Genomic DNA, 27,489 nt, shown 5'->3' with positions numbered 1-27,489 from the left:
ATAAAATAATCTCAAGTAGGGAGTTGTAATAGTGAAGAAAGTGTGGGAGGGAGAGAGAGATTTTTTTTGTTTTGGGGGTTCAACTCCCTCTCTCAAATGACTTCTCTTAGAGACAATGTTGTGTGTTAATAAATCTAAATGGCAACTTACTGCCAGGCCTTGCCATTTAACATTCAAGGCTTGTTCACAGTCACTCACAGGGCTCTATTGAGCTGAGTGGATGGCGTCTACATTTCCATCTTCAACCTATCTCCAATTGTTCTACACCCACTCCAAGGAGAATAGAGGCATCCAGTTAGTCAGTCAAGTCAGCCAGTGATACATTCATTTATTCATTTCGTTCCTTCGTCGTTTGCTCATTCATTTTGTGATGTACTCCTCTTAAGCAGTAAATCACAATGTCGTTCAGCTTAAATTGATTGTCACCAAATCAAGATAAAGCCCTTTTAACGAGTCACAGCGTCTAAGGCTTGTTTTGTAATGCTTGGATGTATTTTTTTTTTTTTTTTTTTTTGGACTGCCTTAATGGAACTCCACTCATTCCCAGAAAACTGGACAAGCTGAGATGTTGCACGACATGGCGGAGACGCTGGAAACCATCACCCAGAAAAATGGTAATACAATCTATGCTCCATTTTATCATCAACATCATCGTCCACTCTCTCTGCTTGTTTTTGTCCTCTCCATTCATGGACATTCATTAAAAATTTTGATTTTTTCCAAGCTCTTCCTTTTTAGTGTTTGTTTTCGGTAGCTGGTCCCTGTGGTTTATTTAAGAGATTTTAATGAGTTGATTAGCCCGAAAATTGAGTGGCAGTGATTAAAGACGATTATGTCTTTGTGGAGGCCATAAATTAATTTTTTTTTTCTTTTTATAATTTATAAATGGCATTAGAGCTTGACTTCGGGGACATTGTAAATGGAAATTTCAAATGTAGGTGGGCAAAAAAAGTCGAAATTAAAAAAAAATGTTCTGGAAATTTTTTCAAATATGACTAAATTCGAGATTTAATAATGCATAACTCGGTGATGACATTAAATTCAAGTCATCAGATTTACTTTGGTTCAATCTTTAAATCATGGAACCTCAAATGGAGAACATTGATAGATGAAGTTCACGTCTTATATAGGATGAACCAGGGACTCATTGTATAACGGTTCCGTTTCGGCAGTTCACTGTGGGTATGTTTGATAGCAGTTTCCAGGTCGTCTAAGATGGATTGAGAACTCTTTGTAAAATTGTTCAGGTTCGAATCGAGAAAGACGTCAAGGTCCCTTAAGATGAATCGGTAAATCATTGTATAACCGTTTGAGTATGGACCAGCGGCGGCTCCCTGAAGATTTTTAAGGTTGTAGCTGTTAGCTGTTAGGTTCTCGCCAATGGATAGGAGTTTTGACTAGCTAAAACTGCAGTTTATGATTACCTCAAATTCAATACCAATATTTGAATTACTGTAAGAACATGTGCCGAAACTCCTGCGGAACATGGAGCCAAAACCCCTGCGAAATAATGAGCAGAAGACTCCCCTGGATAGACGAGCTGAAACTCCTGAGATACTACGATTAAAAGACTCCTGTGGAACCGAGCCGAAACCCAGTGGAATAACGACCCGAAGGTTCTGAACCTACCACTCATTTAATGAGACCCAGCTCAAAAGGTATTCCCAACTACCATTGTGTCAATTGATTTAAAATCACTAACTAAACTTTAGACAAGTCTCCGGTAGTAGCAAACCAACCCTATCACATTGATCACTACATGTTAAGAAATCACCAAGTAAACGAGAATTATTTACCCTATGAAGTAAATAACATTTTGTCGGTTGCAGATTCTAGGGTATACTGGCTGGTTGGGTGGTGCTATCCATACTGCTATCATAGCTTTTCTTGTGTGTTATTTGTTGTTATTGTTGTTACTCGCCAATGTATTGAGGTCGTTGGTATTATGACTGCAATAAGTTCAATTGCATGCTGTGGCTAAATTATAAAGGCCGATAACACGTTTCTAACTAACATCGAATACTTCTCAGGTAATAGTTCTCCCCACCAAGGAACAGTTTTAAAATCTCTATTAAATCCATATTTTCGGAACCTATTTTTTAAACTAATAGCAGGCATGTCGGAAATCTCTCGTCAGAAGTTCTGTGGACATTGTTTTATTACGAATTCAAAATGGCGCCCAAACCTAAAATTAGACGTAGAGTCGTTTGGAAAATATGTACACATATCTGAAACAAGGTCTATATAGACGTTGTATCAAAATATGACCCGAATCCTATGCCGAAATGTCAGCCTCTGATCTGATAGGGTGAATCAGACTGCCTAATCATAATCTAATCAAAAAATACATAAAATGCAGATCACCATTTTTCTGCAACTTATCTAAGGTGTTTGGGTTGTTGAAATTACAAAAGAGTTGCTTCGCTTGGCCGAAAGTGGTGTACTGCCGAATTTGGTTTACTCCGATAAGATAACGTTCGTTGTCCAGTACTTTGTAAACAAACAAACAAATGATCCGCATGTGTTTACTTGCCAAAGAAGTCGGCTGAAAATGTGCACCTTCGGTTGGCCACCAGAACTCAAGCGCCGGTCATGGTGGTGGTGTGGGCCGCCATAACAGCCGATGGTCGCTCTCCCCTCATATTAATCGACCGTGGCATCAGAATAAATGCCGAATATTATCGCGAAATATTCTGGAGGGTGTATTAAGCCTTGGGCATGCAAATTTTTTGGCCGCAGACCTTGGACATTGCAATAGGACCCAGCACGCGCCCCCAAGAATGGTTACAAAATAGAGTCCTCGTTTCACAATGGCCACCAAAATCTCCGGATACCAATCCGGAGTATTTTCTAAAGCAAGGTTGGCACTAAAAAATACCTAAGTGTCGATCACCTCAAGCAAGCGCTTCGCCGGAAATGGGCCAAAATACCGCAGAGCAAAATTCGGGCAGCGGGGGAGTATGACGGCTTCATTGTCCGTTTGAAGGCCATAATTCGTGCCAAAGGTGACCAATTCGAACAAATCTAAACTTATTCTAAAATTTGATGATATTTCCGACATTTTTGCTTTCATTCAATGCAATGAACTATCCATATAGATTCAAATTTAGTTATAGTCAAATTTGGTATTTTGAGTTCATAATGGATACTTCCTCACTATCAGACAATTGGTATATAGGTCCAAGTCTTCGTATAACACCCATCCCTCCTCTTCCCATTATTCGGAATTTTGATGATTAAGCTATATTTTCAACAGAACGATCTCAATGTTGGTATTTGGAGTTCGTAGGGCGGTAACACCTGATCGGGATTTTTAGATTTTTAGCGGAATTTTTCAACGGAATGTTTAACATTCTGCGAAATTCCTTCCAATAGTGGAGGGTATCAAAGGTTTTGCCTTTCTCCAAATTTGTATTTTGCAAAAATTAACAAAAATCCACAACTCTCCTTGTCTGTAGTTTCCAATTTGCAGCAGAGTAACGGGCTTGTCATTCAACCCATCCCTGCTTTATTAGATCCTATTAATAACTTTTGTTTATTTTCAACTACTACGTTCTTTGTCCTCAATCCTTTTATTATTAAATTTTTCCTTTATTATTGTCCTTCTCTGAGCTTTGTTGATTCTTTGTTTCCTTTATTAACTTCATTAATTCCCTCTTTTTTACGTTACCCCAATGGAAAGTTATTTTTAGATTAGAAAACAAAATGAAACTGCGCTCCTAAAGAAAAGGAAAAATTAAACAATTTATCGTCATCACACTTGGGCATGCACCGAAAATAATGTCAAACAATGGCGGCAAAGTATTTGACTCTGTGAAAGAGTTCACAAAAAAAACCCCAACGAGAAAAACATCTAAGTCATTTTCTATTTTATAACATGGGAAAATGGAGGAAAAAGGGGGGCGCACACGAAAAAAATTAGCACATATTTTAATTACACTCTTCATTTATTGCAAACTGTGAACGCAAAGAATTCGTAATGTTTGTTTGGCGGTGATGGCAGCAGACTGACGTCAAACCCACGAAGAGAGCTGAGTATTGTCGTCCTACGAACCGCCAAAGCAACGAAACAAAAAAGTGCTTAAAAAATATTACACAAACTTCCGTGAAAATTGCTTCAATTGACTTAATTACCCGAATGCAACTTAAGGCAAATGAATATGCGCGAAGTAGTTAATAATTCGCCAACACGCCCCGCCCCCCTCCCCTAGCAGACCAGCCGCTAATAAACTAACAATGGTAACAGGAGCAGCAGTCGCCCGAAACAATAAAGCCACTGAAATGGGTTAAGTTTGAGGCAAAAGATGGTCCTTTGACGGCAACGTTAAAAGCTCAGCAAGGCAAGAGGTTTACAAGATGCAAAGGCTTTTATTAATTAAACCTTTGCCAAGGAACACCACAGCACAACAATCTAAACAAAAAGAAAAATAATTCAAAGTGCTTAGCTCGTTGATTTGCAATGACTTCAATTTAAACTTTAAATTCATTGTAATCAAAAACATACGCCATACACCACCATCGGCGGGCCGAGTCGATTCGAGTCGAGTTGAATGGAACAGCAAAAGGGTTGCCCGGATAAATCAAGTAACAGAACCAAACAATAGAGAATGCTCTCTTTCGGTCGGGAAAGCTGGCAATGAAACCATTGCCGCCGCCATCGCTGACAAGCCCAATAAAAACTGGCTACATGGAGATTATAAACTTAGTTATTTTTCGGATTTAACAACAGCCAACCGACCAACCAACTACCACCTTTTTCTAGTTACAAAATTCTTTTAAAGAACCCATTAAGGGCATACAGCACAACGAGGGTCGCATGAAAGGGTATTTGAAAGTCCAAAGAACGTTACACAGTGTAACAAAAAGAAAAACAAAATTACAGGAAATGAACTCAGAAGCCTGCGAAAGTAAGGCTAAAATAAAAGACATGTGTGTCGGGATTTTGAAAGACTGTAATCCACACTTTTTATAATTAGAGGAGGCAAGTACCCTCCCTCTTCTACATTTTTATATCCTCAGCCATATGGCTAGAGAGGGTATATGTGGAGTCGATCGAGTGATGTCCGTCAGTCCGTCTGTCTGTCTGGCTGTCGAAGGAGTATCCGATTGTTCCAAACATGATACATCGTAATATTATTGTCAAACCTAGATCGAGTTCGGAGATGGGCAATATCGGTCCACCCCTTCTGATACCCTCCCTACAAAAGGTAGAAATTTTCAAAAAAAAAGAAAGAAGTATTTAAGTGCACAGAAAGAGAAATGATAACTTAATTTCGCTCCAAATCGCTCCAAATTTGCATCAGAGCTAGGTCAGAAAGAAAATAAACAATACAGGACCACTCCATCAAGTACCTCCCCCACAAAGGCTAAAATTTTGAATAAATACATTAATGCGATTCTGAAATTTTTTATGGACAGTCAAAATTTTGGGATATCGACATTTTCACAAATTTCTGTAAAAATGTTCAGACGTGTGGAATTAGCAAATATATGCTTTAAATGTCGTTTTGACAATGGTGTATATCTTCAGATTATACACAACACACACATTTTTTTATTAACCCAAGGTCTGGTGTAAAGATGGAGTATACCGGTCCACTTCTTCTGGTACCCTCCCCCACAAAGGGTCAGCATTTGAATATCCACGAAGCTCATAAAAACGCTAAATTAACATCCGAATCCATTCGGACTTGACAAACCTCAATATTTCTATCAACACAAGATTTTTTTAAAGATGATAGAGATCGACCATTTCTTCTGGTACCTCCCCCACAAAGGGTCAAAGTTATTAATAGCCAAAACGATAATGAAATCCGAAATAAGCATCCGGCTTTCTTCACATTTCACACATCACATTGTTTTTTATTAACCCAAGGCCTGGTGTAAAGATTGGATATATCGGTTTCACTGCTTATGGTGTCTCCCCATAAAGGGTCAAAAATATCCATGAAGCTCACAAACGCAAAATTAACATTTGATTCCATTCAGACTTGATACATCTCAATATTTCCATCTGAGATCTGTTTTAAAGAAGGTAGAGGTCGAACCGATTCTTCTGGTACTTCCCCCACAAAGGGCAAAAAATTGGTCTCTTTGGTGACTCGCTTTACGGTTAAAAATTTCGAATAATCCTCGTATGTCATGCCGTATAACCACCCTTTAGTTTTAATACATGGCAGCATACAAGACATCCATAGAAAGAATCGATCAGACCACAGCCTCAATATTCAGTTAGTTATATTTATGGCTGGTTTTTAAAATCAAACCCATTGTGTTTCAAGAGATCCCATTTTACTTCAATATTTTTAAATTTTCCCTCATTTTCTCACCTCCCTCGTTGCGCACTCTAACATCCAATTGTCGTGCCCTGCCAACAACATCAATACATTTTTATGTTATTAACGTAAATGTTATTTTATGCCATTGTCGTTCGTTGTTGCTGGCTGTGGTTTGCTGCTACTGCCATGCTGCAATAACAACCGTGGCAGTAGCCGTAGCAGCAGCAACAACAACAACACCATCACTGCCTGGGCAGAGAATAAATTAAATAATTATTTGTGCTTGGAATTAGAGCACAGCTCATGGAGAGCTTAAGGACAATACTTAGACTTGGCCGGCAAACACGAACAATAACAACAGCAGCAGCAACGACAACTAAGCGGTGGCAGCTTTGTTGCGACAATACAATGGCAGTTGATGTTTCTTCATCGTCGTTGTTGTCGTCCTCATCTTCTTCTCCTCCTGAGTTTACCTTTCCAGCAGACTTTAGACCATTCCAAAAAAGGCAAAGTCTTTATCCTGTTTGTTATGATGGCGTGTGAAAAAGTTTTGTTACACTTTGCAACATGGCTTAGAGGGATAAGGAGAATGGGGGTGTAAATGTGATTGTTGTCGGACCCTGAACGACAACGGTGATAATTTCAAATGGTTATTTCATCTTCAGGTTGTTAGACTGTTTGAACTTTGAACTGAACAACAACAATTTGAGCCAGAAGTAAATTATTAGAAGTAGGTGGAGTTGGGTTATCCTAGAGTTCGTCTGAGTGCGGGTGTCCTTGTTTTGTGTGTGTGTGTGTTTTGGCATAATGTTGTGCTAAAAAGTTGCCAAAGGATTTAAAGTATTCTTTGGCAAAACATAATGACAAAGTTCACAAAATTATGAATTCATAATTCCAAAGTGCCTCAGCCGTCCGACTGGCCCACCTTCCCCGGGGGTAGACAGAGGATAGCGCAAAATAATAATAACAATGAACACAATTCCTGTTTATAGGAGAATATGAAATTAAATGGAGGCATCATAAGCTAATGGAATAAACGGACAATCACTTAGAGAATCGTTCGGGAAAAACGGGAGTTGGGAAAATTATTAAATGCTTGGAATTTTAATCATTTATTCTTCACTACTGCTGTAGAGTAGCTGACCTCCGAGGTTTCTACTGTAGAGATGCTGATCTCCGAGGACCACTACTGTGAAGTAACTGGAGTCCGAGTTACTACCGAAGAGTAGCAGTCCTACGAGGGCACAACTGTAAAATAGCTGGCCTCCGAGGCCTCTTCTGCAGAGTAGCTGTTATCCGAGGCCAAAACATGTTTCGGAGTTCTTTATAAAAAATAGGAAAAAGTGAAGCAGTGGAAAAAAATAGTCAACCTGCACACAAAAGGTGGCTAATCACCTCAGCGGAGTTGACCTCCAAGGCTTCTACTAAAGATAAGCTGATCTTTATGACGACATAGGAACCCAGTGAAGCAGTGATAATGAAAGTCATCAGATAACACAGAAGGTGCAAGATTCGATTCTACTACAAGTCATCACCTCACCGGAAGCAGCGAGGTAGGCATAAGGGTGTATACAGATTGTGGGAGGATACTCCCATATGTTTACCTGTGAGATCCCTTCTTGACATTTTTGTTGTTTGGAATGTCTTTTCTATTTCAAGAGGGGCCACAGGGGCTACTTTTACAAGATAGAAAGTTTTACTCAGTGTTCCGACAAGTATATACCCTCAGTATTTGCATAACCTTTTTGGGAGAAGTACAATAAAGATTGCTCCTACAAATCCTATCTTTATACTACAACTAACCTTAGGACAAATATTGAATTTGAAAATGAATGGGGAACATTTCCCCATGTTAGGGAGGCACCAGAGGGCATGACCCGATACGTCCCATAACTAGATCTTATGTAAGTAGAATATTGCGTTGTGTGAAGTTAAAAATGCATAGGTGGATTTTTTTTATTTCATGAGGACTATAATTATTCAAAATTATGACCCTTCGCTGGAGGAAAAACCAGAAGGAGTTAATGGAATTCGTATATTTTCTCACAGGACCTATGGTTGATTAATTATTATATCCTTTGTTTACTATAAGGTACATTGTTTTCATTAAATATTTTGAACTCTTTGGGGGGATTAGACGGAGTGGATAGATTAGAAATATTACCATATACCAAATTTGCAGGAAATCTGATATTCCCTTGGAGACGTAGCTAGATCGACCCAAAAATTTCTGGATTTGACAAAAATTGCCAAAGCCAATTTCGATCAGCACATTTAAGCCACAGCAAATGGTATATCCCACGGGTATAATGCCTTAAAGCTGAGGACATAAAAATATTAAATATATAAAAACATTCCGAACATCTTCAATTATTCCAATTAGAAAACTGGCTGGTCCGAATCACACCTTGGCAAATTTTGAATGAGGAAACAACTCCATTAGGACTAACACATCTATAATGTAGAATATGCTTTTGCATGTCCTTAACAAGATTTTTTTCATTCATTACACATTTTTCAATTTTTCAGTAATCCCACAGGACTCAAGGTTACGAAGAAAATATCCCATTATCTAACAATGCTCATAATGACTTGTTCTTTCATATTTTTTTCTTATTTCAACAAATCTACCATCACCACAACAACAACAACAGCATGAAAAACAATAATCACATTTCTGATAATAAATATTTTCCCATTTAAATATTCATGGAACGGAAATCGCATCATTTTCTCCCATTTCTTGTGTTTTGATAACTTTAACAGCCGGAGAATAACCCTCCCAAAATGTGGCATATCCGAGATGTTGTTTCTGTTTTTTTTTTCTCCTTTTTTTTTGTAGCATACTTTTACGAGTTAAGTATTTATTTTTATTGTGGGATATAACAGCAAAAAGTTTTGACCAAATATATCCGGTTTTTTATGTGGCTCCTAGCAAGCTTTTGTGCTGTGACAGCAGCGGCAGCCAGCATGAACATAAAAAGTGAAGAGGTCGTAGTTTTTTCACCTTCTTCTTCGTTGTTTGTATTTTTCTTTTTGATTAAAAATAAAGTAGGAAAATGGCACAGGAGACAACATATTTTCTTAAGAGCCACAAAAATGATGATTAATGAAGCACAGCACAAAAACCGACAAACAAAACAAGCCGGGGGAAGAATCACCAAAAACAACAAGAGAGAGAGAAAGATAATAAAACATGAAAAGTCATCAGCTATTAAAACAAATACAAATAAACACAACAGAAAAAAAGAACAAACATTTGCCACAAATGAATGGAATAGAACACAGATATAAATGGTTTATTAAACCCGATTTATGCCATTAAAATGGAGCAGAAAAAAAAGAAATGATGAAAAGCATAAAGGAAAATCTGATTTTATTTTTGGCTTTATATCTTAGCTACAAGGAGTGTATTTTTTAAATAAGAAACTCTCTCCATTATGCCATTGAATACATAATTAACCCTTTATGTCCTGATGGGACCATTTTGGAATTCCTTCGAATCATTTGAGTTTGCCACAAAATCTTTAAAATATCTAAAAATAAGGGAACTTAAAGCAACTTGGTATTATCCTTGCTGTGTTCTCCCCTTGTTGATGTGTTGCAGCAAACATTCCTTTGTTGGTCCAACAGGAATTTCTTTGATATCTCTTTAATTTCGAACGAAGTAAACACAACTTGTTTGTTCTCCTGCCTTGTGTGAGAAGTAAAATTCATTTCATTTTGACGGTATTCTTGCAGGACTTCTTTCTAAAGGCCATCATCCTTAAGGAGCTTGTTTTGGGGTTGATGGCCAGCCTTTTGAAGTTGTTTTTGGTGTTTTTTCCATTTCATTTTTTTTTTTGGGAGAGGGGCGAAATAGATGAACATATTTTCGCGAAAATGTAAAGACAAATTAGCAAAATCCATTACATTACTCAACTTGGAGTAGTACAGGGTAAAATTGGGAGAGAGGGATAAAAGGAATCCTGACTGTCTGCCTTATAGGATGAATATGTCCGAACATTACCTTAAAATGTTTATTGGCTTTTGTAAGCCACAGCTTAGGGTATGATGAGCTTCTCGTGGATGTCAGTGTTGAAATGACTTCAATGAGAGGGCAATTCACTGAGAAAATAGTGAGAATGTGGTATGGAACGAATAAGGGAAGCGCTACCGGGGGAAGGAGATTGAACATGATTGTAAACATGAGGTTTTTATCAAAAGGCCTGTAAGGGGTGATTGCAGAGAATGGTGTGATACAAGAGTGCTAAACATACTAAGAATATGGAACCTAGTAAACTCAGAAAGCTTTGGGTTGCAATTTTAAAGACTTGGGTAATTAGTAGAATTTTCAAACTCTGCAGCTGAGTCCTTCAATGAGAAAGACTGAACTTTTCAAGTAAATGAGAATTATTTTCCGAATTTATGCTACTATTAAGAGTAGTAATAGGTGGGGTCCATATTAATTTAAGGTTCAGCTCGTTCTTGTAGCAGATTCGAAGGATCTGTAATCACCCAGTGAGAGTAATGATTGAGAAAGCGGGCTTGAGAGGTATTGTTATATGGGTGATATACCTAAGTATACAGGGTGAGATAAAAAAAAAACTAAATTTTATTGAATGAAAGCAAAAATGTCGAAAATAGCATCAAATTTTAGAATACGTTTAGATTTGTTCGAATTGGTCACCATTGACATGAATTATGGCCATCAAACCGCCAATGAAACCGTCACACGCTGTCCGAAGGTTGCTCTGCGGTATTTTGGCCCAATCACCCGGTGAAACGCTTGCTTGAAGTGATCGACACTTTTTTTTAGTGCCAACCTTGCTTTACAAAATACTCCAGACACAATAGTCCAACGGATTGGTATCCGGAGATTTTGGTGGCCAAAATCCTCATTTTTATCCATTCTTGGGTGACATTTTTGTGCCCAAGCCTTCAATACACCCTCCAGAATATTTTCGCGATAATATTCGGCATATATTCTGATGCCACGGTCGAATAATACGAGCGGAGAGCGACCATCGGATGTTATGGCGGCCCACCCAATCACCATCACCGTCGCTTGAGTTCTGGTGGCCAACCGAAGGTGCACATTTTCACCTAACCTCTTTGAAAGTAAACAGGATAATTTTGTTTGTCTACGAACTGCTGGACAACGAACATTTTCTCATCGGAGAAAACCAAATTCGGCAGTTCACCACTTTCGGCCAAGCGAAGCAACTCTGTACCTCTTTTAAGTTCATTTTCTTTCTGTTGCGGTGCAAGTTCTTGCACTTTTTGGAATTTAACTGGCTTTACCCCGAGCTCATTTTTCAACATTTGCCGAATGGAATATTGAAATATGTTCAGCTCAAGAGCCATTTTTCGTAGTGGTCGAAAAATGGCTCGTGAGCTGCTTTCATTTCTGCTGATGTCGCTGTTTTCTTCCGTCCACTTCCTTGACTTCGGGCTACGCTACAAGCATCACCGTAACGAGCGATGGCATAAGACACAAAAGATTTATTAGCATTTAATTGCTGGAGTGCTCTAACGATAGCCTCTTGTGGTTTTTTCAGCCTAACATAAAGAAATCACCTGTCGGACGAGTGGCTTAGAAATGACAGCAGTCTGAAGTTGGTTGCAGTTTTTTCATCTCACACTGTATATTACAAATTTGAGGGATTAAACATATGTATATGGGAGCTATAGCTATATTGGAACCGATTTGATATACTTACTTCTAGACTGAATTCGGTTGGATATTTCTGAAATTCAGGTCATTTGTACTGATATTGGCCATTTAGTGCACAATTAACCCGAAATCGGTTGAAAAAATATATATATGGAGCTATATCCAAATCTTAATCGATTCTCACCAATAACAATAGGGTTCATCTTTGGGCCAAAAAAAAATTGTTTGAAAAATTTGGAAAAAAATGCGACCTGCATTTTATTCAAAAAATTAATGGACGGATGGATGGACTGGCATGGATAAATCGACTCAGAAAGTGATTCTCTGTATATCCTCAAATATAACTATGGGTTTATGCGGCTTCCTTCTCCATATTACAAACTAGTGCACAAAGGTATAATGCCCTTACCACTATGTTGTGTAGGCTATAAGCATCTCGTTTAATGTACTGGGGGGTTCTAACATATTTTCTGAGCTAACAATCCTTGAAAATTACCATTAAAAAATTCACGTTTAATAGCATAAGGGGTCTTGTTCCTGTTGCTTTTTCTAACGCTAGTATTGACACAGTCACTGGAACCAATTACTCTTGTTTGAACCTCAATTTTCCACATGATACCCAAAAATAGAATAGAGAGATAAGATACAAAATTCTATTAAGCTAGAGGGAGGAACCTGCCTTGGAAAAAACTCAGCCTGATATCCCTCTTTCTGGAAAAGTTTTAGAATTCGTTGATTCCATGGTGTAGCGTCCCCTCCACATGAAAAGCTATTAAGAAATCTGTTTTTATATTAAAAATGTTGTCCTAACACTCATCAGCAGTCAATGTAAAATGAGTTCGTCTTCTTCTTTTTTCATCGTCTCTGTATTAATATTTTATGCGTCATTCTGAAAGAGAAGCAGAAGAAAAAAACTACATCACTTCAAAGACCTTGCATAAGGATGATCCCGATATTTGTTTGTTTTACAGTTACTGTTTATTTGTTTGCTTGCTCCAGCTGCTGTTCCAGAGGGTGTTTAAACACAACTCCTGTTTCTGTGTGTGTTTGTTTGGTTGTAAGTGTGGTACTCTCCTGTTTTCCGTATGCTTGTTTATATTGGGTTTCCTTTTTTCCATCTCTCATTCGAATGGTTCAACTGGAATTACAACACCCAAAGGTGTAATTGAATAAAATGAGCAACGAAAGACAGCAGAAGGAATGATGATGGCGATACAAATACCACTGGCAGATTACCTTCTTTTTGGCTTGTGAACGAAAGTTTTTTTTTCCGCTCCTGTGTGTCTATGGGTGGCGTTGATTTCAAATCCAGCTCCATGGCTACCATAATTCCTGGTGCTTAACCAGACTTCGCCTGTGTTCCTTCCGTCCATTGCCATTTACAGATGCGTTTTAAGCTTTTTCTTCGCCATAATAGTCTGCTGTAACTGCAACAACCATATTTTCTTCATCTGTTTTGTTATCCTTATACTTCGTATTCTTCTTCTTCCTTGCCGTGTTTTTAATGCCGGCATTCATTTTCTTCGTTTAATTTTCTTTCCTTTGCTAAAGATGCTATTTTGTTTTGTTTTCTTTTATTTTCTTTGAATTGTGTTTTTTTTTTCTCTTTAGCTCTGTCATTGTTGTTTTAAGTAATAAAGATAAGTTGGAAGATCTTTTTTTATTTTGCTGTGTTGATTATTTGGAAATTCTATAAAACCTTAGTTAAAATGGAAACGGATTTTTTGTTGTTTTTGGGTGAAAAAACATCCAACGAAACAAGTTTGACTTAGTTTGAAATTTATTACAGCAAACAGTAGTTAGAAGAACAAAATAATAAACTTTGCTCCTTTGGAATATAAATCGAAAGCAGAACAAACGCAAATTCAATTATGAGGAGCTTTGGAGATGATGTGCCAATTTGAACAGAAGTTGTAGTTTAAATTTAAAACCCGTAGGCGATTTTTGTTAGAGAAGATTTTTTGTAAATAAGTTCAGAGCTGCCGCTCGGAAATTGAAGTCGGTAGGACCCCTTTGTGACGAATTTAATCTGCGAGCTTGAGCCTAAAAGTATAAATAAACAGTTCTCCACAAATTTTTTGAAAAAATATTCTCAAAGACGCCTAATTTGTTCTTGAATAATATTTTCTTTCCCTATTTAACACCTGTACAGAGTGAGATACAAAAACTGCAACAAAGTCAAACGCCATAACTTTTACATTTTTTGTTAAATTTCATTGAATGAAATGTCGGAAATAGCATCAAATTTTAGAATAAGTCTAGATTTGTTCGAATTGGTCACCTTTGGCACGAATTATGGCCTTCAAACGGCCAATGAAACCGTCAAACGCTGCCCGAATGTTGTTCTGCGGTATTTTGGCCCATTCCCGGCGAAGCGCTTGCTTGAGGTGGTCGACACTTTGGTATTTTTTAGTGCCGACTTTGCTTTCCAAAATACTCCACACACAATATTCCAACGGATTGGTATCCGAAGATTTTGGTGGCCATTGTGCGCTGGAAATGAAGCGAATTTTTTCGCGATCGTTTAATACGGAGGGGAGAGTGACCGACCATCGGCTGTTATGGCGGGCCACACCATCACTATGGCCGACGCTTGAGTTCTGGTGGCCAACCGAAGGTGCACATTTTCAGCTGACCTCTTTGACAAGTAAACACGAACATTTTGTTTGTTAACAAAATGCTGAACAACGAATGTTTTTTCATCGGAGAAAGCGAAATTCGGCAGTTCACCACTTTCGGCCAAGCGAAGAAACTCTTTAGCTCTTTTGAGTCTATTTTGCGGTGTAAGTTCTTGGCTTTACCCGGAGCTCATTTTTTAATATTTGCCGAATGGAATATTGCGATATGTTAAGCGGGTTTCGATCAAGTCGCTTCTTTACTTTTCGAACCATTTCTGCTGATGTTGCTGTTTTCTTCCATCCACTTCCTTGACATCAGGCTACGCTACCAGTATCACGGTGACGAGCGATGATACGAGACACAAAAGATTTATTCATATTTAAATGCTGGAGTGCTCTAACGATAGCCACTTTTTCCAGCCACTATCACGCTTGAATTCCATCACGAATAACTTTTTTTCTGGAAAATTCTCACCAAAATACTTTTGTACCCTTGTAAACAATATAATGAGCTGTCATTGGAATAATTTTAACAGCTGTCGGACGAGTGGCTTAGAAAAGGCAGCAGTCTGAATTTGGTTGCAGTTTTTCCATCTTCCAAACTAATTCAAAATATAATTTCCATTAATTTTATTTTCAATATCTTCCCACACATATGTTTTTCCCTACATTTTACAACCATTTAAAATAAATTGTTTTTAAACAATTCTATTTTCCTTTTGTCGAAAGCAATTTCCAGCACTTCTCTTCTGCGTGCCCGTATCCCAACAACCATTCGTGTGTCCTTCTCTTGAGGATTGGCATAACAATTTACGATCGACAACATTATTTTCAATTACCACACAACGAGAATGGCTTAAACGAATGGATATGGGATCCATTTGTATGGACAATTGTACAATTTATTGACAAGCTACGAAGCAAAAAAAATCTCCACACACACACACATACATACACGCTCAAATAACAATACAACGAGAGCATTATCCTTCTCTGCCTGCCAACAATCAATCTTCGCTGTTGTTGTGATTCCCTACCAGAAGGGAGAGGCAGAGAGCGACTGGGAAAATCTATGGCTGTGACACAGCCAAAAAAACCGACAGCATACAATTGAATTACACACACACTCTCTTGCATACATTTGAATAAAGGAAACCCCTGAAACATACACGTGTATGTAGGCTTATGTCTGTGTGTGTACGATTGTATGTCCGTTCCATATCAATAGATCGTTGGCAAAAGATTATGGCTTTATGTGTTCAATTTCCAATACAAATTTATATAAATTTTTATCTCAACTCAAATGTGTTGTCTCTGCTTGTATGTATGTATGTGTGTGTGTGCATTTGAAAAAATGCCATAAAAAAAATGTATTTATGGTCCATATTGGAATTGTTATGAGTTCATGTTTTAAGAATTTATTTGTGTGACCTCTTCGATGGCCATCCACATCCCCCGTGGCAGTGAAGCATTTTTCATGCCCAGATTCATAAGATATGTGAATACGCAGCTCCGTTTGCCACATCATAAATTATGTCTTATTTATTAATTTTATAAATCTTAAAGATTTATTTACTCACATGGCAGAACTTCATTAAATTAAATAGAGCTCGCCACAAAAACTTCTTGCGAAGAGATTTAAATACCCCCACCACACAATGGAAAATGCCAAAAAAAATAATCAAAGCTAAGGAAAAAAACTTACTCATCCCAATCCCTGACAAAAATTCAAAATCACTTGAAATCCTCGTAACTCATTTTTACACACAGACACACACACAACCACATTCATGTGGATCTTTATGAACCCACATAACTTAAACATTTGTCAACAAATTACTTATGTATGCGTGTAGAAATGTCATAGTTATATACAATTTTTTTTGGTTGTCAGTCAGTCTGCATAAGTTGTGGCCTTTGATGTAAGTGAATATGGGTATATACATATGTGTGTGTGAGGGTGTTTATGTTCATAAGTAGTGGTGGTGTTGTTTGCATGACTATTTATTTTTGTGTTGACATCTATCTACGCATAGTGTCAGAATGTTAGCTCCAGTAATACTCTTTAATAATTGTGTTGACAAGAGTTATGTATGTGTGTCCGTGAGTACGTGTGATTGTGCATGTGTAAGTGTATGAAAATTTGACATATGAAATATGATCTACCTAACAACTTGAAATATCTATGCTCGCAAATATATCGATATACAGAGAGCGCTAGATGTAGGTACATACAAGTAATTTTTTTATTTATTATTATTATTATTATTATTATTATTATTATTATTATTATTATTATTATTATTATTATTATTATTATTATTATTATTATTATTATTATTATTATTATTATTATTATTATTATTATTATTATTATTATTATTATTATTATTATTATTATTATTATTATTATTATTATTATTATTATTATTATTATTATTATTATTATAGTTAAGAACATTGCCAATGCTGCCGACCAACTTTAATTAGCGAAGTCAGCATTTCCCTGTTACACGCGCCTATATCGAACCACTGACCAAACACTGCACGCGCATCGGGTCCAATTACACCTTTACCTGAGGGTGCGTTTCCCACGATACCAAATGAATGCAACTTGACCATTTTAGAGTTCTGATGGGAATTGGATTGACTGCGAACGATCAGTCTTAGTTACGCAGACGAATAAAGCGGTTGTAAAGTAATTAACTAAATTTAAATAAAAGTGAATTTATAATTGAATATAAATAAAAGTGTTCTTTGATTTAACAGGCACCGGGTTAGTGCCTTAAAATTTTATTTTTTTAAAGTGAGCAATTGAAAATCCTTAACTGGCGCCCGAGCAGGGACCGTACAAAAAAGTGTTTAAGTGCGGTATCCTTATAATAACGTAAAAAATTCTGCGAATCCTACGGGACCCTCCAGAAACGTTGTTAATTATCCTCCTTCGCCAAACCGGTATTCCTGGTGATCCCCCAAAAATAAATATCACAGAAGGTTACCGGAGCGAAAGTGAAGCAATCCGTACCCGAGTAGGTTACCGTGATCATAAAAGCGGATTCCCAAAAAGGAAAAATACGGACCTTCCGAGAGGGTAAAAAAGGACTTTCAATTGATCGTGTCGCGGCGCGTAACTAAGGCTCAAGTGGGCTCGAAGAGCCAAAAAGAAAAAATAAAATTGATTGCATATTTAAAGATAATAAAAAAAGAAAAAATATTGCATTAAAAAAAAAAAAAAAAAAAATTAAAATTAAAGCAATCAGAAAAAATTATTGCATACAAAAAAGAAGAATTAAAATTAAAGCAATAAGAAAAAAGTTATTGCATACAGAAGAATAAAAAATTAAAGCAAAATTAATTGCATGAATATAAAAATTACAGCAATAAGAAATATATATTGCATACTTGAAAAAGTTTAAAAAAAGAAAAAGTTATTGCATACAAGAAAAAATTAAAATTAAAGCAATAAGAGAAAATATTGCATGAATATAAAAATTACAGCAATAAGAAATATATATTGCATACTTGAAAAAGTTTTTAAACAAAAAGAAAAAGTTATTGCATACAAGAAAAAATTAAAATTGAAGCAATAAGAGAAAATATTGCATAATTAAAAAAATTAAAGCAATAGTAAGAAAAAATATTGCACAATTATAAAAATTCAAAAAGTTATTAGAAAAAATCAAATCCATTAAGAGTGTTGGAAGAGTGCCATACAAGCCATATAAGGAGCCAGGTAAGTGAATCCTTTTACCAAAATTATTGACCACTATGGAGGAGATGAGGACGACATTGACTAACCTTACGGGTGCTGTCAATCGACTATTGGAACAGGTACGACTAATGGAGAATAGGTTAGGGACAATTGAGCGATCGACCGATACGGCTGAATTAAATAGGAGATTAAATGAGATAGAACGGTTGGGACAATACGGAACTTCGACTACCGAAGAAGTGGTGCACACATTAGCAGTACCCAGAACTGAGGAGGACTTGAAATCGATATGTAGACTACCAGACAGCGTTAAAGAGTTGCGCACTTTTGACGGCAACCCACTGCAGTATGTGTCTTGGGTTCACTCTGTGGAGATGGTCCTTAAAGATTTTGAAATAGTAAAGGATAAACCAATATACAGGACTATCATACAAAGTATCAGACAAAAGGTTATTGGCGAGGCGGATACGGCGCTAGTTTCGTACAATATTTTTGACAGTGACTGGAAGAATGTGAAAAAAATTTTATCCTTGCACTACGCTGACAAAAGGGATGTTCAGACGTTGGAACATCAGCTCAATCAACTCTCTCAGGGATCGTCGAAGGTAGATGAATTCTATTCAACTGTAAATAATCAGTTATCATTGATAATAAATAAGATAAAAACGGAGTCATATAGTGAAGAAACAATTAGTGCCTTGATATCAACTCACAGGAACCGAGCATTAGATATATTTATACGAGGACTTAACCCGGATCTGTCTAGAATGGTAATCATACAAAGGCCAAGGACATTACCTGAAGCATATTCAGCTTGTCTTGAGTTACAGAATTTGACAATGAGGAACAATATTTTACATTCAGGAACATATAGAAAGTTGCAGTCAACAGACCGACAAACGGAGACATCTCCCTCTCCACCAACTCGACCACCTAGACATTACAATAATCATAATAAACAGACGAATAACTTCAAGCCCAATAACTGGTCATCAAGGAATATTAATTATAACTACAATCCAAATTATAGGCCAGTGCCATACCTTAAGAAACAACAGATCAAATACGAACCTATGGAAGTAGATCGTTCTGTACAATCTAGGAATATTAATTATATGAATCGGCCCAGCCAACCCGAAAAAGGAAATTATACTGAAATTCATAATGGGGACAAACAGGCCCGTCTTTTTCATTTAGTGGCTAATTGCGAGGATCTTGATAATCCGGATATGAGTGAGGAAACACCGACTGACAATGTCAATAGCGACATGAATGAACACAATTTTATGGAGGAAGGCCATCAAGCCTACCTTACATAGAATATGTAGACCGTAGAAATAAAATATTACAATTTTTGATCGACACCGGCTCGAACAAAGATTTTTGTAGCCCAGACTTGTCTGCCGGAAGTATAACCATAAGTTAACCCCTAATGATTAATACAGCGGGTGGTGAAATTAGCATAACTAAAAAAATAACACGCAAATTCTTTTCTAGGTTTGGAATATTAGATAGCATTACATATTATATTTTGCCAGGACTTAAGACATTTGATGAAATTATAGGTGACGACTGTCTCAAAGAACTTGATGTAGTAATTGATAGGAAAGAGATTATTCTCACCATTAGAAATACAATAGGAATTCCGCTAAAGGCTAAATTCAGCAATTCTGATGCAATTCAGCAAGAGATGCTAGCCATTGTATAGGTACTTGATAATCTACGAAATTATCTATACGGTGCTAATAGTATAAAAATATATACAGACCATCAACCTCTTACCTACGCATTGGGTAATAGGAACTTTAACTCCAAGTTAAAACGATGGAAAGCACGTATAGAAGAGTATAATCACGAGTTGATCTACAAGCCTGGTAGATCAAACTTCGTGGCTGACGCTCTCTCTAGATTAAAAACAAGTGTCAACCATATCAGTGAGACATCTACGGAAACTGCTAGCGAAGGCGATTCGGAATGCACAAGAACAGCATCAGAAGGTACAGTAATAGTTTCGGAGATTGGAAACGAGGATATTGAATCTACAGCTTCAACAACACACAGTGCAAATCAGGATGCTTCTGACCTTATACCCCACATGGAAGTCCCAATTAACGTTGATAGGTGGATAGGTATAATAACACCATACATTCAGTTATAGGGAAAAGGCCGAGTGATATATTTTTTAACAGATTGAAAACATCAGATTTTGACAAATTAATAGAAGCACGTTCAAGCATAAATAGAGACCTTAGAAATCTTATAAAAAGAAATGCAAAAGAACAAAATAAACGCATGAATATGAAACGTTCACCACCGAGAAAATTTAGGAAGGTTGATGTGATTTTTGTCAGAATTAAAAACATAAATGGTAAAAATAAGCCAGTTTATAGGAAAGAAGTTGTGGACAAAGACAATAAGGTGACAGTTCGCACGGTGAGTGGTAAAAGGATACACAAGGCTCACATTAAAAACCTGCAAAAAATTAAGTAAAATGTTGCACTTCCATTCACTGGATTTCCAAAAAAAAGAAAAGAAAAAAAGGCATAAAAATTAAAAGAAATGCACAAAAATTTTAAATACGGACGAAAAAGTCCTCCATTACTTGGATTTCCTAACAATAAGGAAAAAAAAATGATATATGCTGAGGCATACAAATTAAAAAGAAAAAATCTTATAATATACTACAAAAAAATTTAAATATGGACATAAAAGTCCTCCATTCTATTGATTTCCTAAAAAAAAAGGAAAAAAATGATATATGCTGAAGCATAACAATTAAAAAAATAATTTTTCCATAATTAACTAATACAAATATAAAAATACTAACATCAAAAACAAAAAAAAAGGGCTTTGCCTTTCTACTAACCCCTACTACCATAACCAACGCCATTACTATATTACAGAGACATGCTTTTATGGGAAACATTCATCCTTCTGGCAGGCTTTGCCATATATACTTTGAATGGAGCACAAATTTATCAGTATGATGTCCCGATAGTGACCATTCGAGTGGGAAGCGCGTGGGTTATAGATGGAAGTTTCAACTTGGTCCACGTTATACACCTTCAGGATTACGCCAAAATTGCCGAGGAAATTTCTTCACTGGTCGAGACGCGGATGCCACCAACACAAAATAAGCATATGATAGACTACCAACTTACCGAGATTAAGAACATGCTGCAGGAGTTAGGATACACTTCAAAGCAGAAGAGATCTATAGACTGGATCGGCTCAGCGTGGAAATGGATAGCCGGAAACCCAGATGCTACGGATTGGAATAGTGTGCTGAGCAGCCAAGATGCCATTATCAGAAATAATAACGAGCAATACAAAGTCAACGAAAACATTCTAAATTCAACGAGAGACGTAATTCGAAAAACCAACGAACTCGTTGACTCCATTAACCAGATCAGCAGCGGCAGAAAAAACGACCTAATTGGACAGAACACCTTGAACCAAATCGTCGTATTGAAGGATGTCCTCAAAGAAATAATTAGGGCATGTCAACTGGCAAAAAATGGTATAATCAACACAAACCTTTTGGACAAACGAGAAGTCGATAGTATCATAAACGAAATGGAAACGTTACCATACGCGAATGCAGTTGAAGCCATTGAATACGGTACTCCAACAATTTATGCAAATGGATCCGTTTTACTATATGTGTTATCCATGCCGAAATTGAGAAAAGATTTGTACCATCAACTCATCATTAGAACCCCAATTACAAACGGAAAACAAATTGAACTACCATATGATGAAGTCCTTATTAACGAAGCTGAAACTTATGGAATTCGTATCCCTTGCCTACAAATCAATAATGCAACTGTCTGTCGACAATCATCCCTAAAACAACTACCTGAAGACGCCTGTATACCACGTCTCCTTAAAAGCAAAAACGCCAGCTGCCGATATAAATTAACCAACGATCATGCTATAGAAATGATCACTACGGATATCTTGTTCCTCACCAACTATGAAGGCACTATTAAACTCCAGGAGCACACCAAAACCCTCAACGGTACTTATCTGATTCGACTCAACAATGAAAGCATTACTATTGGAGGCAGAACCTTTTCCAGTACATTAAGTTCCAGATTGCAACCATTACCATCGGTCCTTATGAACATAACTTCCGAAAGTTTCGTTTTGGATGTTGACCATGTGCATAGCATTGGATTGCGCAACATTGAAAAACTTCAATACCTTGGATCAAAACTAGACATATCTCTGGGTACTTACATCATGATCTTGATATTACCCGGCATCAGCATAGGAATTCTGTGGTATAAAATTACAAAGAAATTGAACTTGCCAACAGTCCAGTTGCCACCAACTATGAACCCCCCTACGCATGTGATCTGCGGGACGCAGATTTTTAAGGAGGGAGGAGTTAAGAACATTGCCAATGCTGCCGACCAACTTTAATTAGCGAAGTCAGCATTTCCCTGTTACACGCGCCTATATCGAACCACTGACCAAACACTGCACGCGCATCGGGTCCAATTACACCTTTACCTGACGGTGCGTTTCCCACGATACCAAATGAATGCAACTTGACCATTTTAGAGTTCTGATGGGAATTGGATTGACTGCGAACGATCAGTCTTAGTTACGCAGACGAATAAAGCGGTTGTAAAGTAATTAACTAAATTTAAATAAAAGTGAATTTATAATTGAATATAAATAAAAGTGTTCTTTGATTTAACAGGCACCGGGTTAGTGCCTTAAAATTTTATTTTTTTAAAGTGAGCAATTGAAAATCCTTAACTTTATTATTATTATTATTATTATTATTATTATTATTATTATTATTATTATTATTATTATTTTTATTATTATTTTTTCGATAGAAAAAATAAAAACAAGTAAAAAGGTGTTAAGTTCGGTAGGGTCAAACTTTTCCATGAGGCAAAGAAAACCTTTAAAAATTAAAGTTTTTCTTTTTATTTTTTGCCAAAAAAAAGTCATCACGGACCCATAGAGACCTTCTATCTGTCCTTTTCGAAGTTCCTTGATGTAAATGGAGATATTTAATCTACATCGGATATTAAGTCTTTAGGATAAAAATGGGGAAAAGAGCTTTGTAATCTATCTATCTACAAAAGATAGTAGGCAGATCTTCTACGTAATGTGGACTTATGATAAATCTTCTAGCAACATCTCAAAGGTCTTTGATCTAAGGCAGATCTCTGTAAGTATATTTTTTAAGAGCATTTCAGAAGGTCTTCTACCTTAGAACTTACTCTTTCTATAGAAGATCTTTGATATGGTTCCTTTCTATAGACCACCTTTGAATGATCTAAATTAAAGGCATTCGTTCGAGAAATAGACGATCTTCAAAATTTTGATGGACATAAGACCTCTTAAAGAACCTATATATTTGGAAGTCTTTCAAAAAGGCCTTAGAATGAATCCCATATATAGAAGACCTTTAGATGGTCTTCCTACTATAGAATTACTTTAGAATGGGATTATCTTCACAACCAAAAGTTAAAAGCCTTCTAAAATATTTTAAATGCAGATAGAACCCCTGGATTCTCTGGGTGAATTTGGAAGGTTTTTTTTAATAGTTTTTTTTTTTTTTTTAAATAGCTTATCTTCAAAAGATGTTTATATTTAAAAGATCATTGGAAGGACTTCTGATTAAGGAAGTTCATTGGAAGGTTGTCATTCTATTATCAGATTAAGGAAGTTCATTGAAAGGTTGTCAATCTATATGAGATCATTGGAATGCTTTCAATCCATAAGATTTTTTGAAGGTATTTTATCTATAGAAATGCTGTAGCATACCCTTCAGAAAATCTAGTATCTATACAAGTTCTTTGAGTCCTTTTTATAAATATGAGACTCTGTGGCAAGCATAACCTTCAGAAGATCTAGTATCTGTTTAAGTCCTTTGAGGCCTTTTTGAAAATATGAGACCCTTGCATGATTTTTCTCTTCCTTCTTTTACCCATAGAACAACTTCTGTATAACATCCGGAAAGATAAATTTGACATAAGCAGAATATCTCAAACGTCTACATAAGTTCGTGAGAAGGTCGTTTAGACATTTTTTTTTTCATCTACAGGATATCTTTAACCTTTAATTTATCTACAAAAGGCATGTTTGGTCTCACTTTCACCTATAGAATGTATTCTATGCATAGAAGATCTTTAGAAATCAGATCCTGTAAAAAGAAGACTTTTCATCGCTCTGTCCCAATTTCTGATACTCACACTATATATGGGCAAAATTGTTGATATTAGGTAAACGGCACTTTGGCGTGTATGTGTACTATTTTAAACAAGGGATAGAATTGCTAGAAAAGCGTTGGACTGAAGTGTTTTGAAGTTTCAGGAAATAAAAATATTTTTTAAAATCTAACTATTCTCTCTTATTAATAGGCTAAGAAGTTTCCGAACCACCCTCGTATTATGAACAAAAACAAAGTACTAATTTTTAATATGGGCAAAAGTGTAGAATTTTATCGATTTGTAAACAATTGTATTTCTTTTTGGTCATAATCAAATCCATGGTGTCGTATACTTAGTATGACCACTCATACGTCCATAAGTACCGAGATATTATTTTTAAAATGTAAGTTTATGTTACTATTTAAAGTTAACATTAAAAGATCATGAACAATTATGATTTGTGGTCCACTCATGATCCATGATGATCTTCATATCCATACAAATTCTTATATATTGGTGTTAAAAATCCCCTGCCTTAAGAAAAATACCATGCTGAGGAATTTACCTCCATTCCTTAGATTTCCAATTTAGAATTCCTTCCACTTTTTCACATACCCTCGAAAATTTCATTCAAAAACGTTACATCTTCATGTAGGAATATTTTAATATTTGCAGTTATTTCGTAGTTATTTCACTTACTCGAAACGAAACATGCTAAATCGTAAAAATATCCAGCCAACAATTCGGACCTTTACTAAAACTCCCCACCCCACCCACAAAAAAACACTCAACTAAATTTATGATATCTCTTGATGCATGAGGGCTCTCCGGTGTTAAAACTAAAAACCTCTCGAACCTAAAATAACATGAACTACTCGCATCAGAAGTGGTCTCATCACAAATAAAAAAAAAAACATAAACGTATATCTCTATCGCAATCGGGAGTGAGAACTGGCGACGCTATGGTTTTGTCGTTGTGCGAATATGAAATATAACATTTCACTCTCCGGATTGTGGCTACGTGTTTTGGGCGACTGAGCTTTGATGTTTCCACAACGTAAAATGATATGGAGCAGATGCTTTGAATAAAATTAAACATCACTTTATATTTGTTGGTGTTGTTGTTGTTGGCGTTGTTGTTGCCATCTAACAGATACCGAAATCATACACGATGACATTTTACATATGACAAATCTACACATCAAAGCTACATGTTTGGGAATGTTCAAATGATTGTTATGGTGTGTATGAGAGAGAGTGTGTGTGTATGGATGTTTGATACAGGGAAATTCACAGAAATATGTCTATGAATTTGTTGTTGGTTGTTTCCACACAACCACGCACACGCACACACATACAGATTTTCAACGAACCATAGTTTGGCATATTATTTACATACAAATGTTACTCACTTAATATTTGTATATCATACCGCATGCATACGTTTGGTGGCTATAGTTTCAGACACACACACACTGACATACATGCACGCACACAAGCCATAAGCGTGTTGTTGAACGTGTCGCATAGCTGTTTATTATATTTATGCTCATGTTCATACATAACATGTCGCCAACATTTATCATTTTCACAACAACAACAGCAACAGCAACACCAACAAAACTACTACTACCCACCACCATAATGGGCGTCATCATCTTTACCGCTTTGCCAGTGGTTGCTGTCATAATATGGGTGCAAGCGGCGTTATTGGGGTCTACTCGTTTTTTTGGTAGTGTGGCTGTTGTTGGGGTTTTCCATACATTTCTTGTTTTTTTTCGGGCCTTCCACAAATGAAATATGTGTTAACTGTGATCCTGCAAGTGAGTCCTCACTTTGTTGACTCATAAATGTGTGTCAGAGTGTGTGAATTTATTCAAGTGTTGCTTGTGTATGTGCTGTGGTTGATATTATCGGTATTAGTGGTCATTTGGTTATGTCTTTTTTTTTGGTTATTCATAACGCACCAAAAAAGGTATGAGTGTACGTCCCCAATGTTTTATTTACACACACACATACACTAGTGAATGTATATTTGAGTAAGTGTATGGGTGTTACTGCACTGCGTGATTTAATAGTTGTTCCATGAAATGGAAATGGGAGTTATTTTTTGCATAAATCTCTTGGTAGAGAAAGATTTGGATTATCACTTAAAATAAGTGTGGGGGTGTGGATTCTCAGAAAAATGAAGGACCAAAATAGACGAATATGAAGGGATACCAATGGAAACTCTTAAGAGTTATTGAAGCAATTTGATGAACCTACCTTAACTTACCCAATGCCTGGAAAATGAGTGGTCGGGATATTGAACCTGGCAAGAATGTCAGAAAAGGTGGTTCATACAGGCCCATTACAACTTATGCTTTTGATGCAAAACTCTTCCCCAACATCAGAGAGAGAGAGAGAGGGAGATAGAGAGCTTCCCAGTTAGTTCTATGCTCAGAAAAAGTCGTATAAGTACAGGGTGAGATGAAAAAAACTGCAACCAACTTCAGACTGCTGTCATTTCTGAGCCACTCGTCCGACAGCTGTTAAAATTATTCCAGTGACAGCTCATTATATTGTTTACATGCGTACAGAAGCACTTTGGTGAGAATTAGCAGAAATGTTTCGAAAAGTAAAGAAGCGACGAAACCCGCTTCGCAGTGGAAGAAAAATGGCTCGTAAGCTGAACATATCGCAATATTCCATTCGGCAAATATTGAAAAAATGAACTCGGGGTAAAGCCATTAAAATTCCAGAAAGTGGAAGAACTTACACCACAATTGAAAGAAAATAGACTCAAAAAAGCTAAAAAGTTGCTTCGCTTGGCCGAAAATGGTGAACTGCCGAATTTGGCGATGATCGTGTTTACTTGCTTAAGAGGTGAGCTGAATGTGCACCTTCGGTTGACCACCAGAACTCAAGCACTAGCCATGGTGATGGTGTGGGCCACCATAACAACCGATGGTCGCTCTCAGCTCGTATTAATCGACAGTGGCATCAGAATAAATGCCGAATATTATCGCGAAAATATTCTGGAGGGTGTATTAAAGCCTTGGGCATG

The sequence above is a fragment of the Musca domestica genome, unplaced genomic scaffold, assembly GCF_030504385.1.
Source record: "Musca domestica strain aabys unplaced genomic scaffold, Musca_domestica.polishedcontigs.V.1.1 25, whole genome shotgun sequence".
NCBI classification, from domain to species: Eukaryota; Metazoa; Arthropoda; class Insecta; order Diptera; family Muscidae; genus Musca; species Musca domestica.
The sequence above is the reverse complement of the archived record's forward strand: the minus strand, read 5'-3'. Positions refer to the sequence as shown.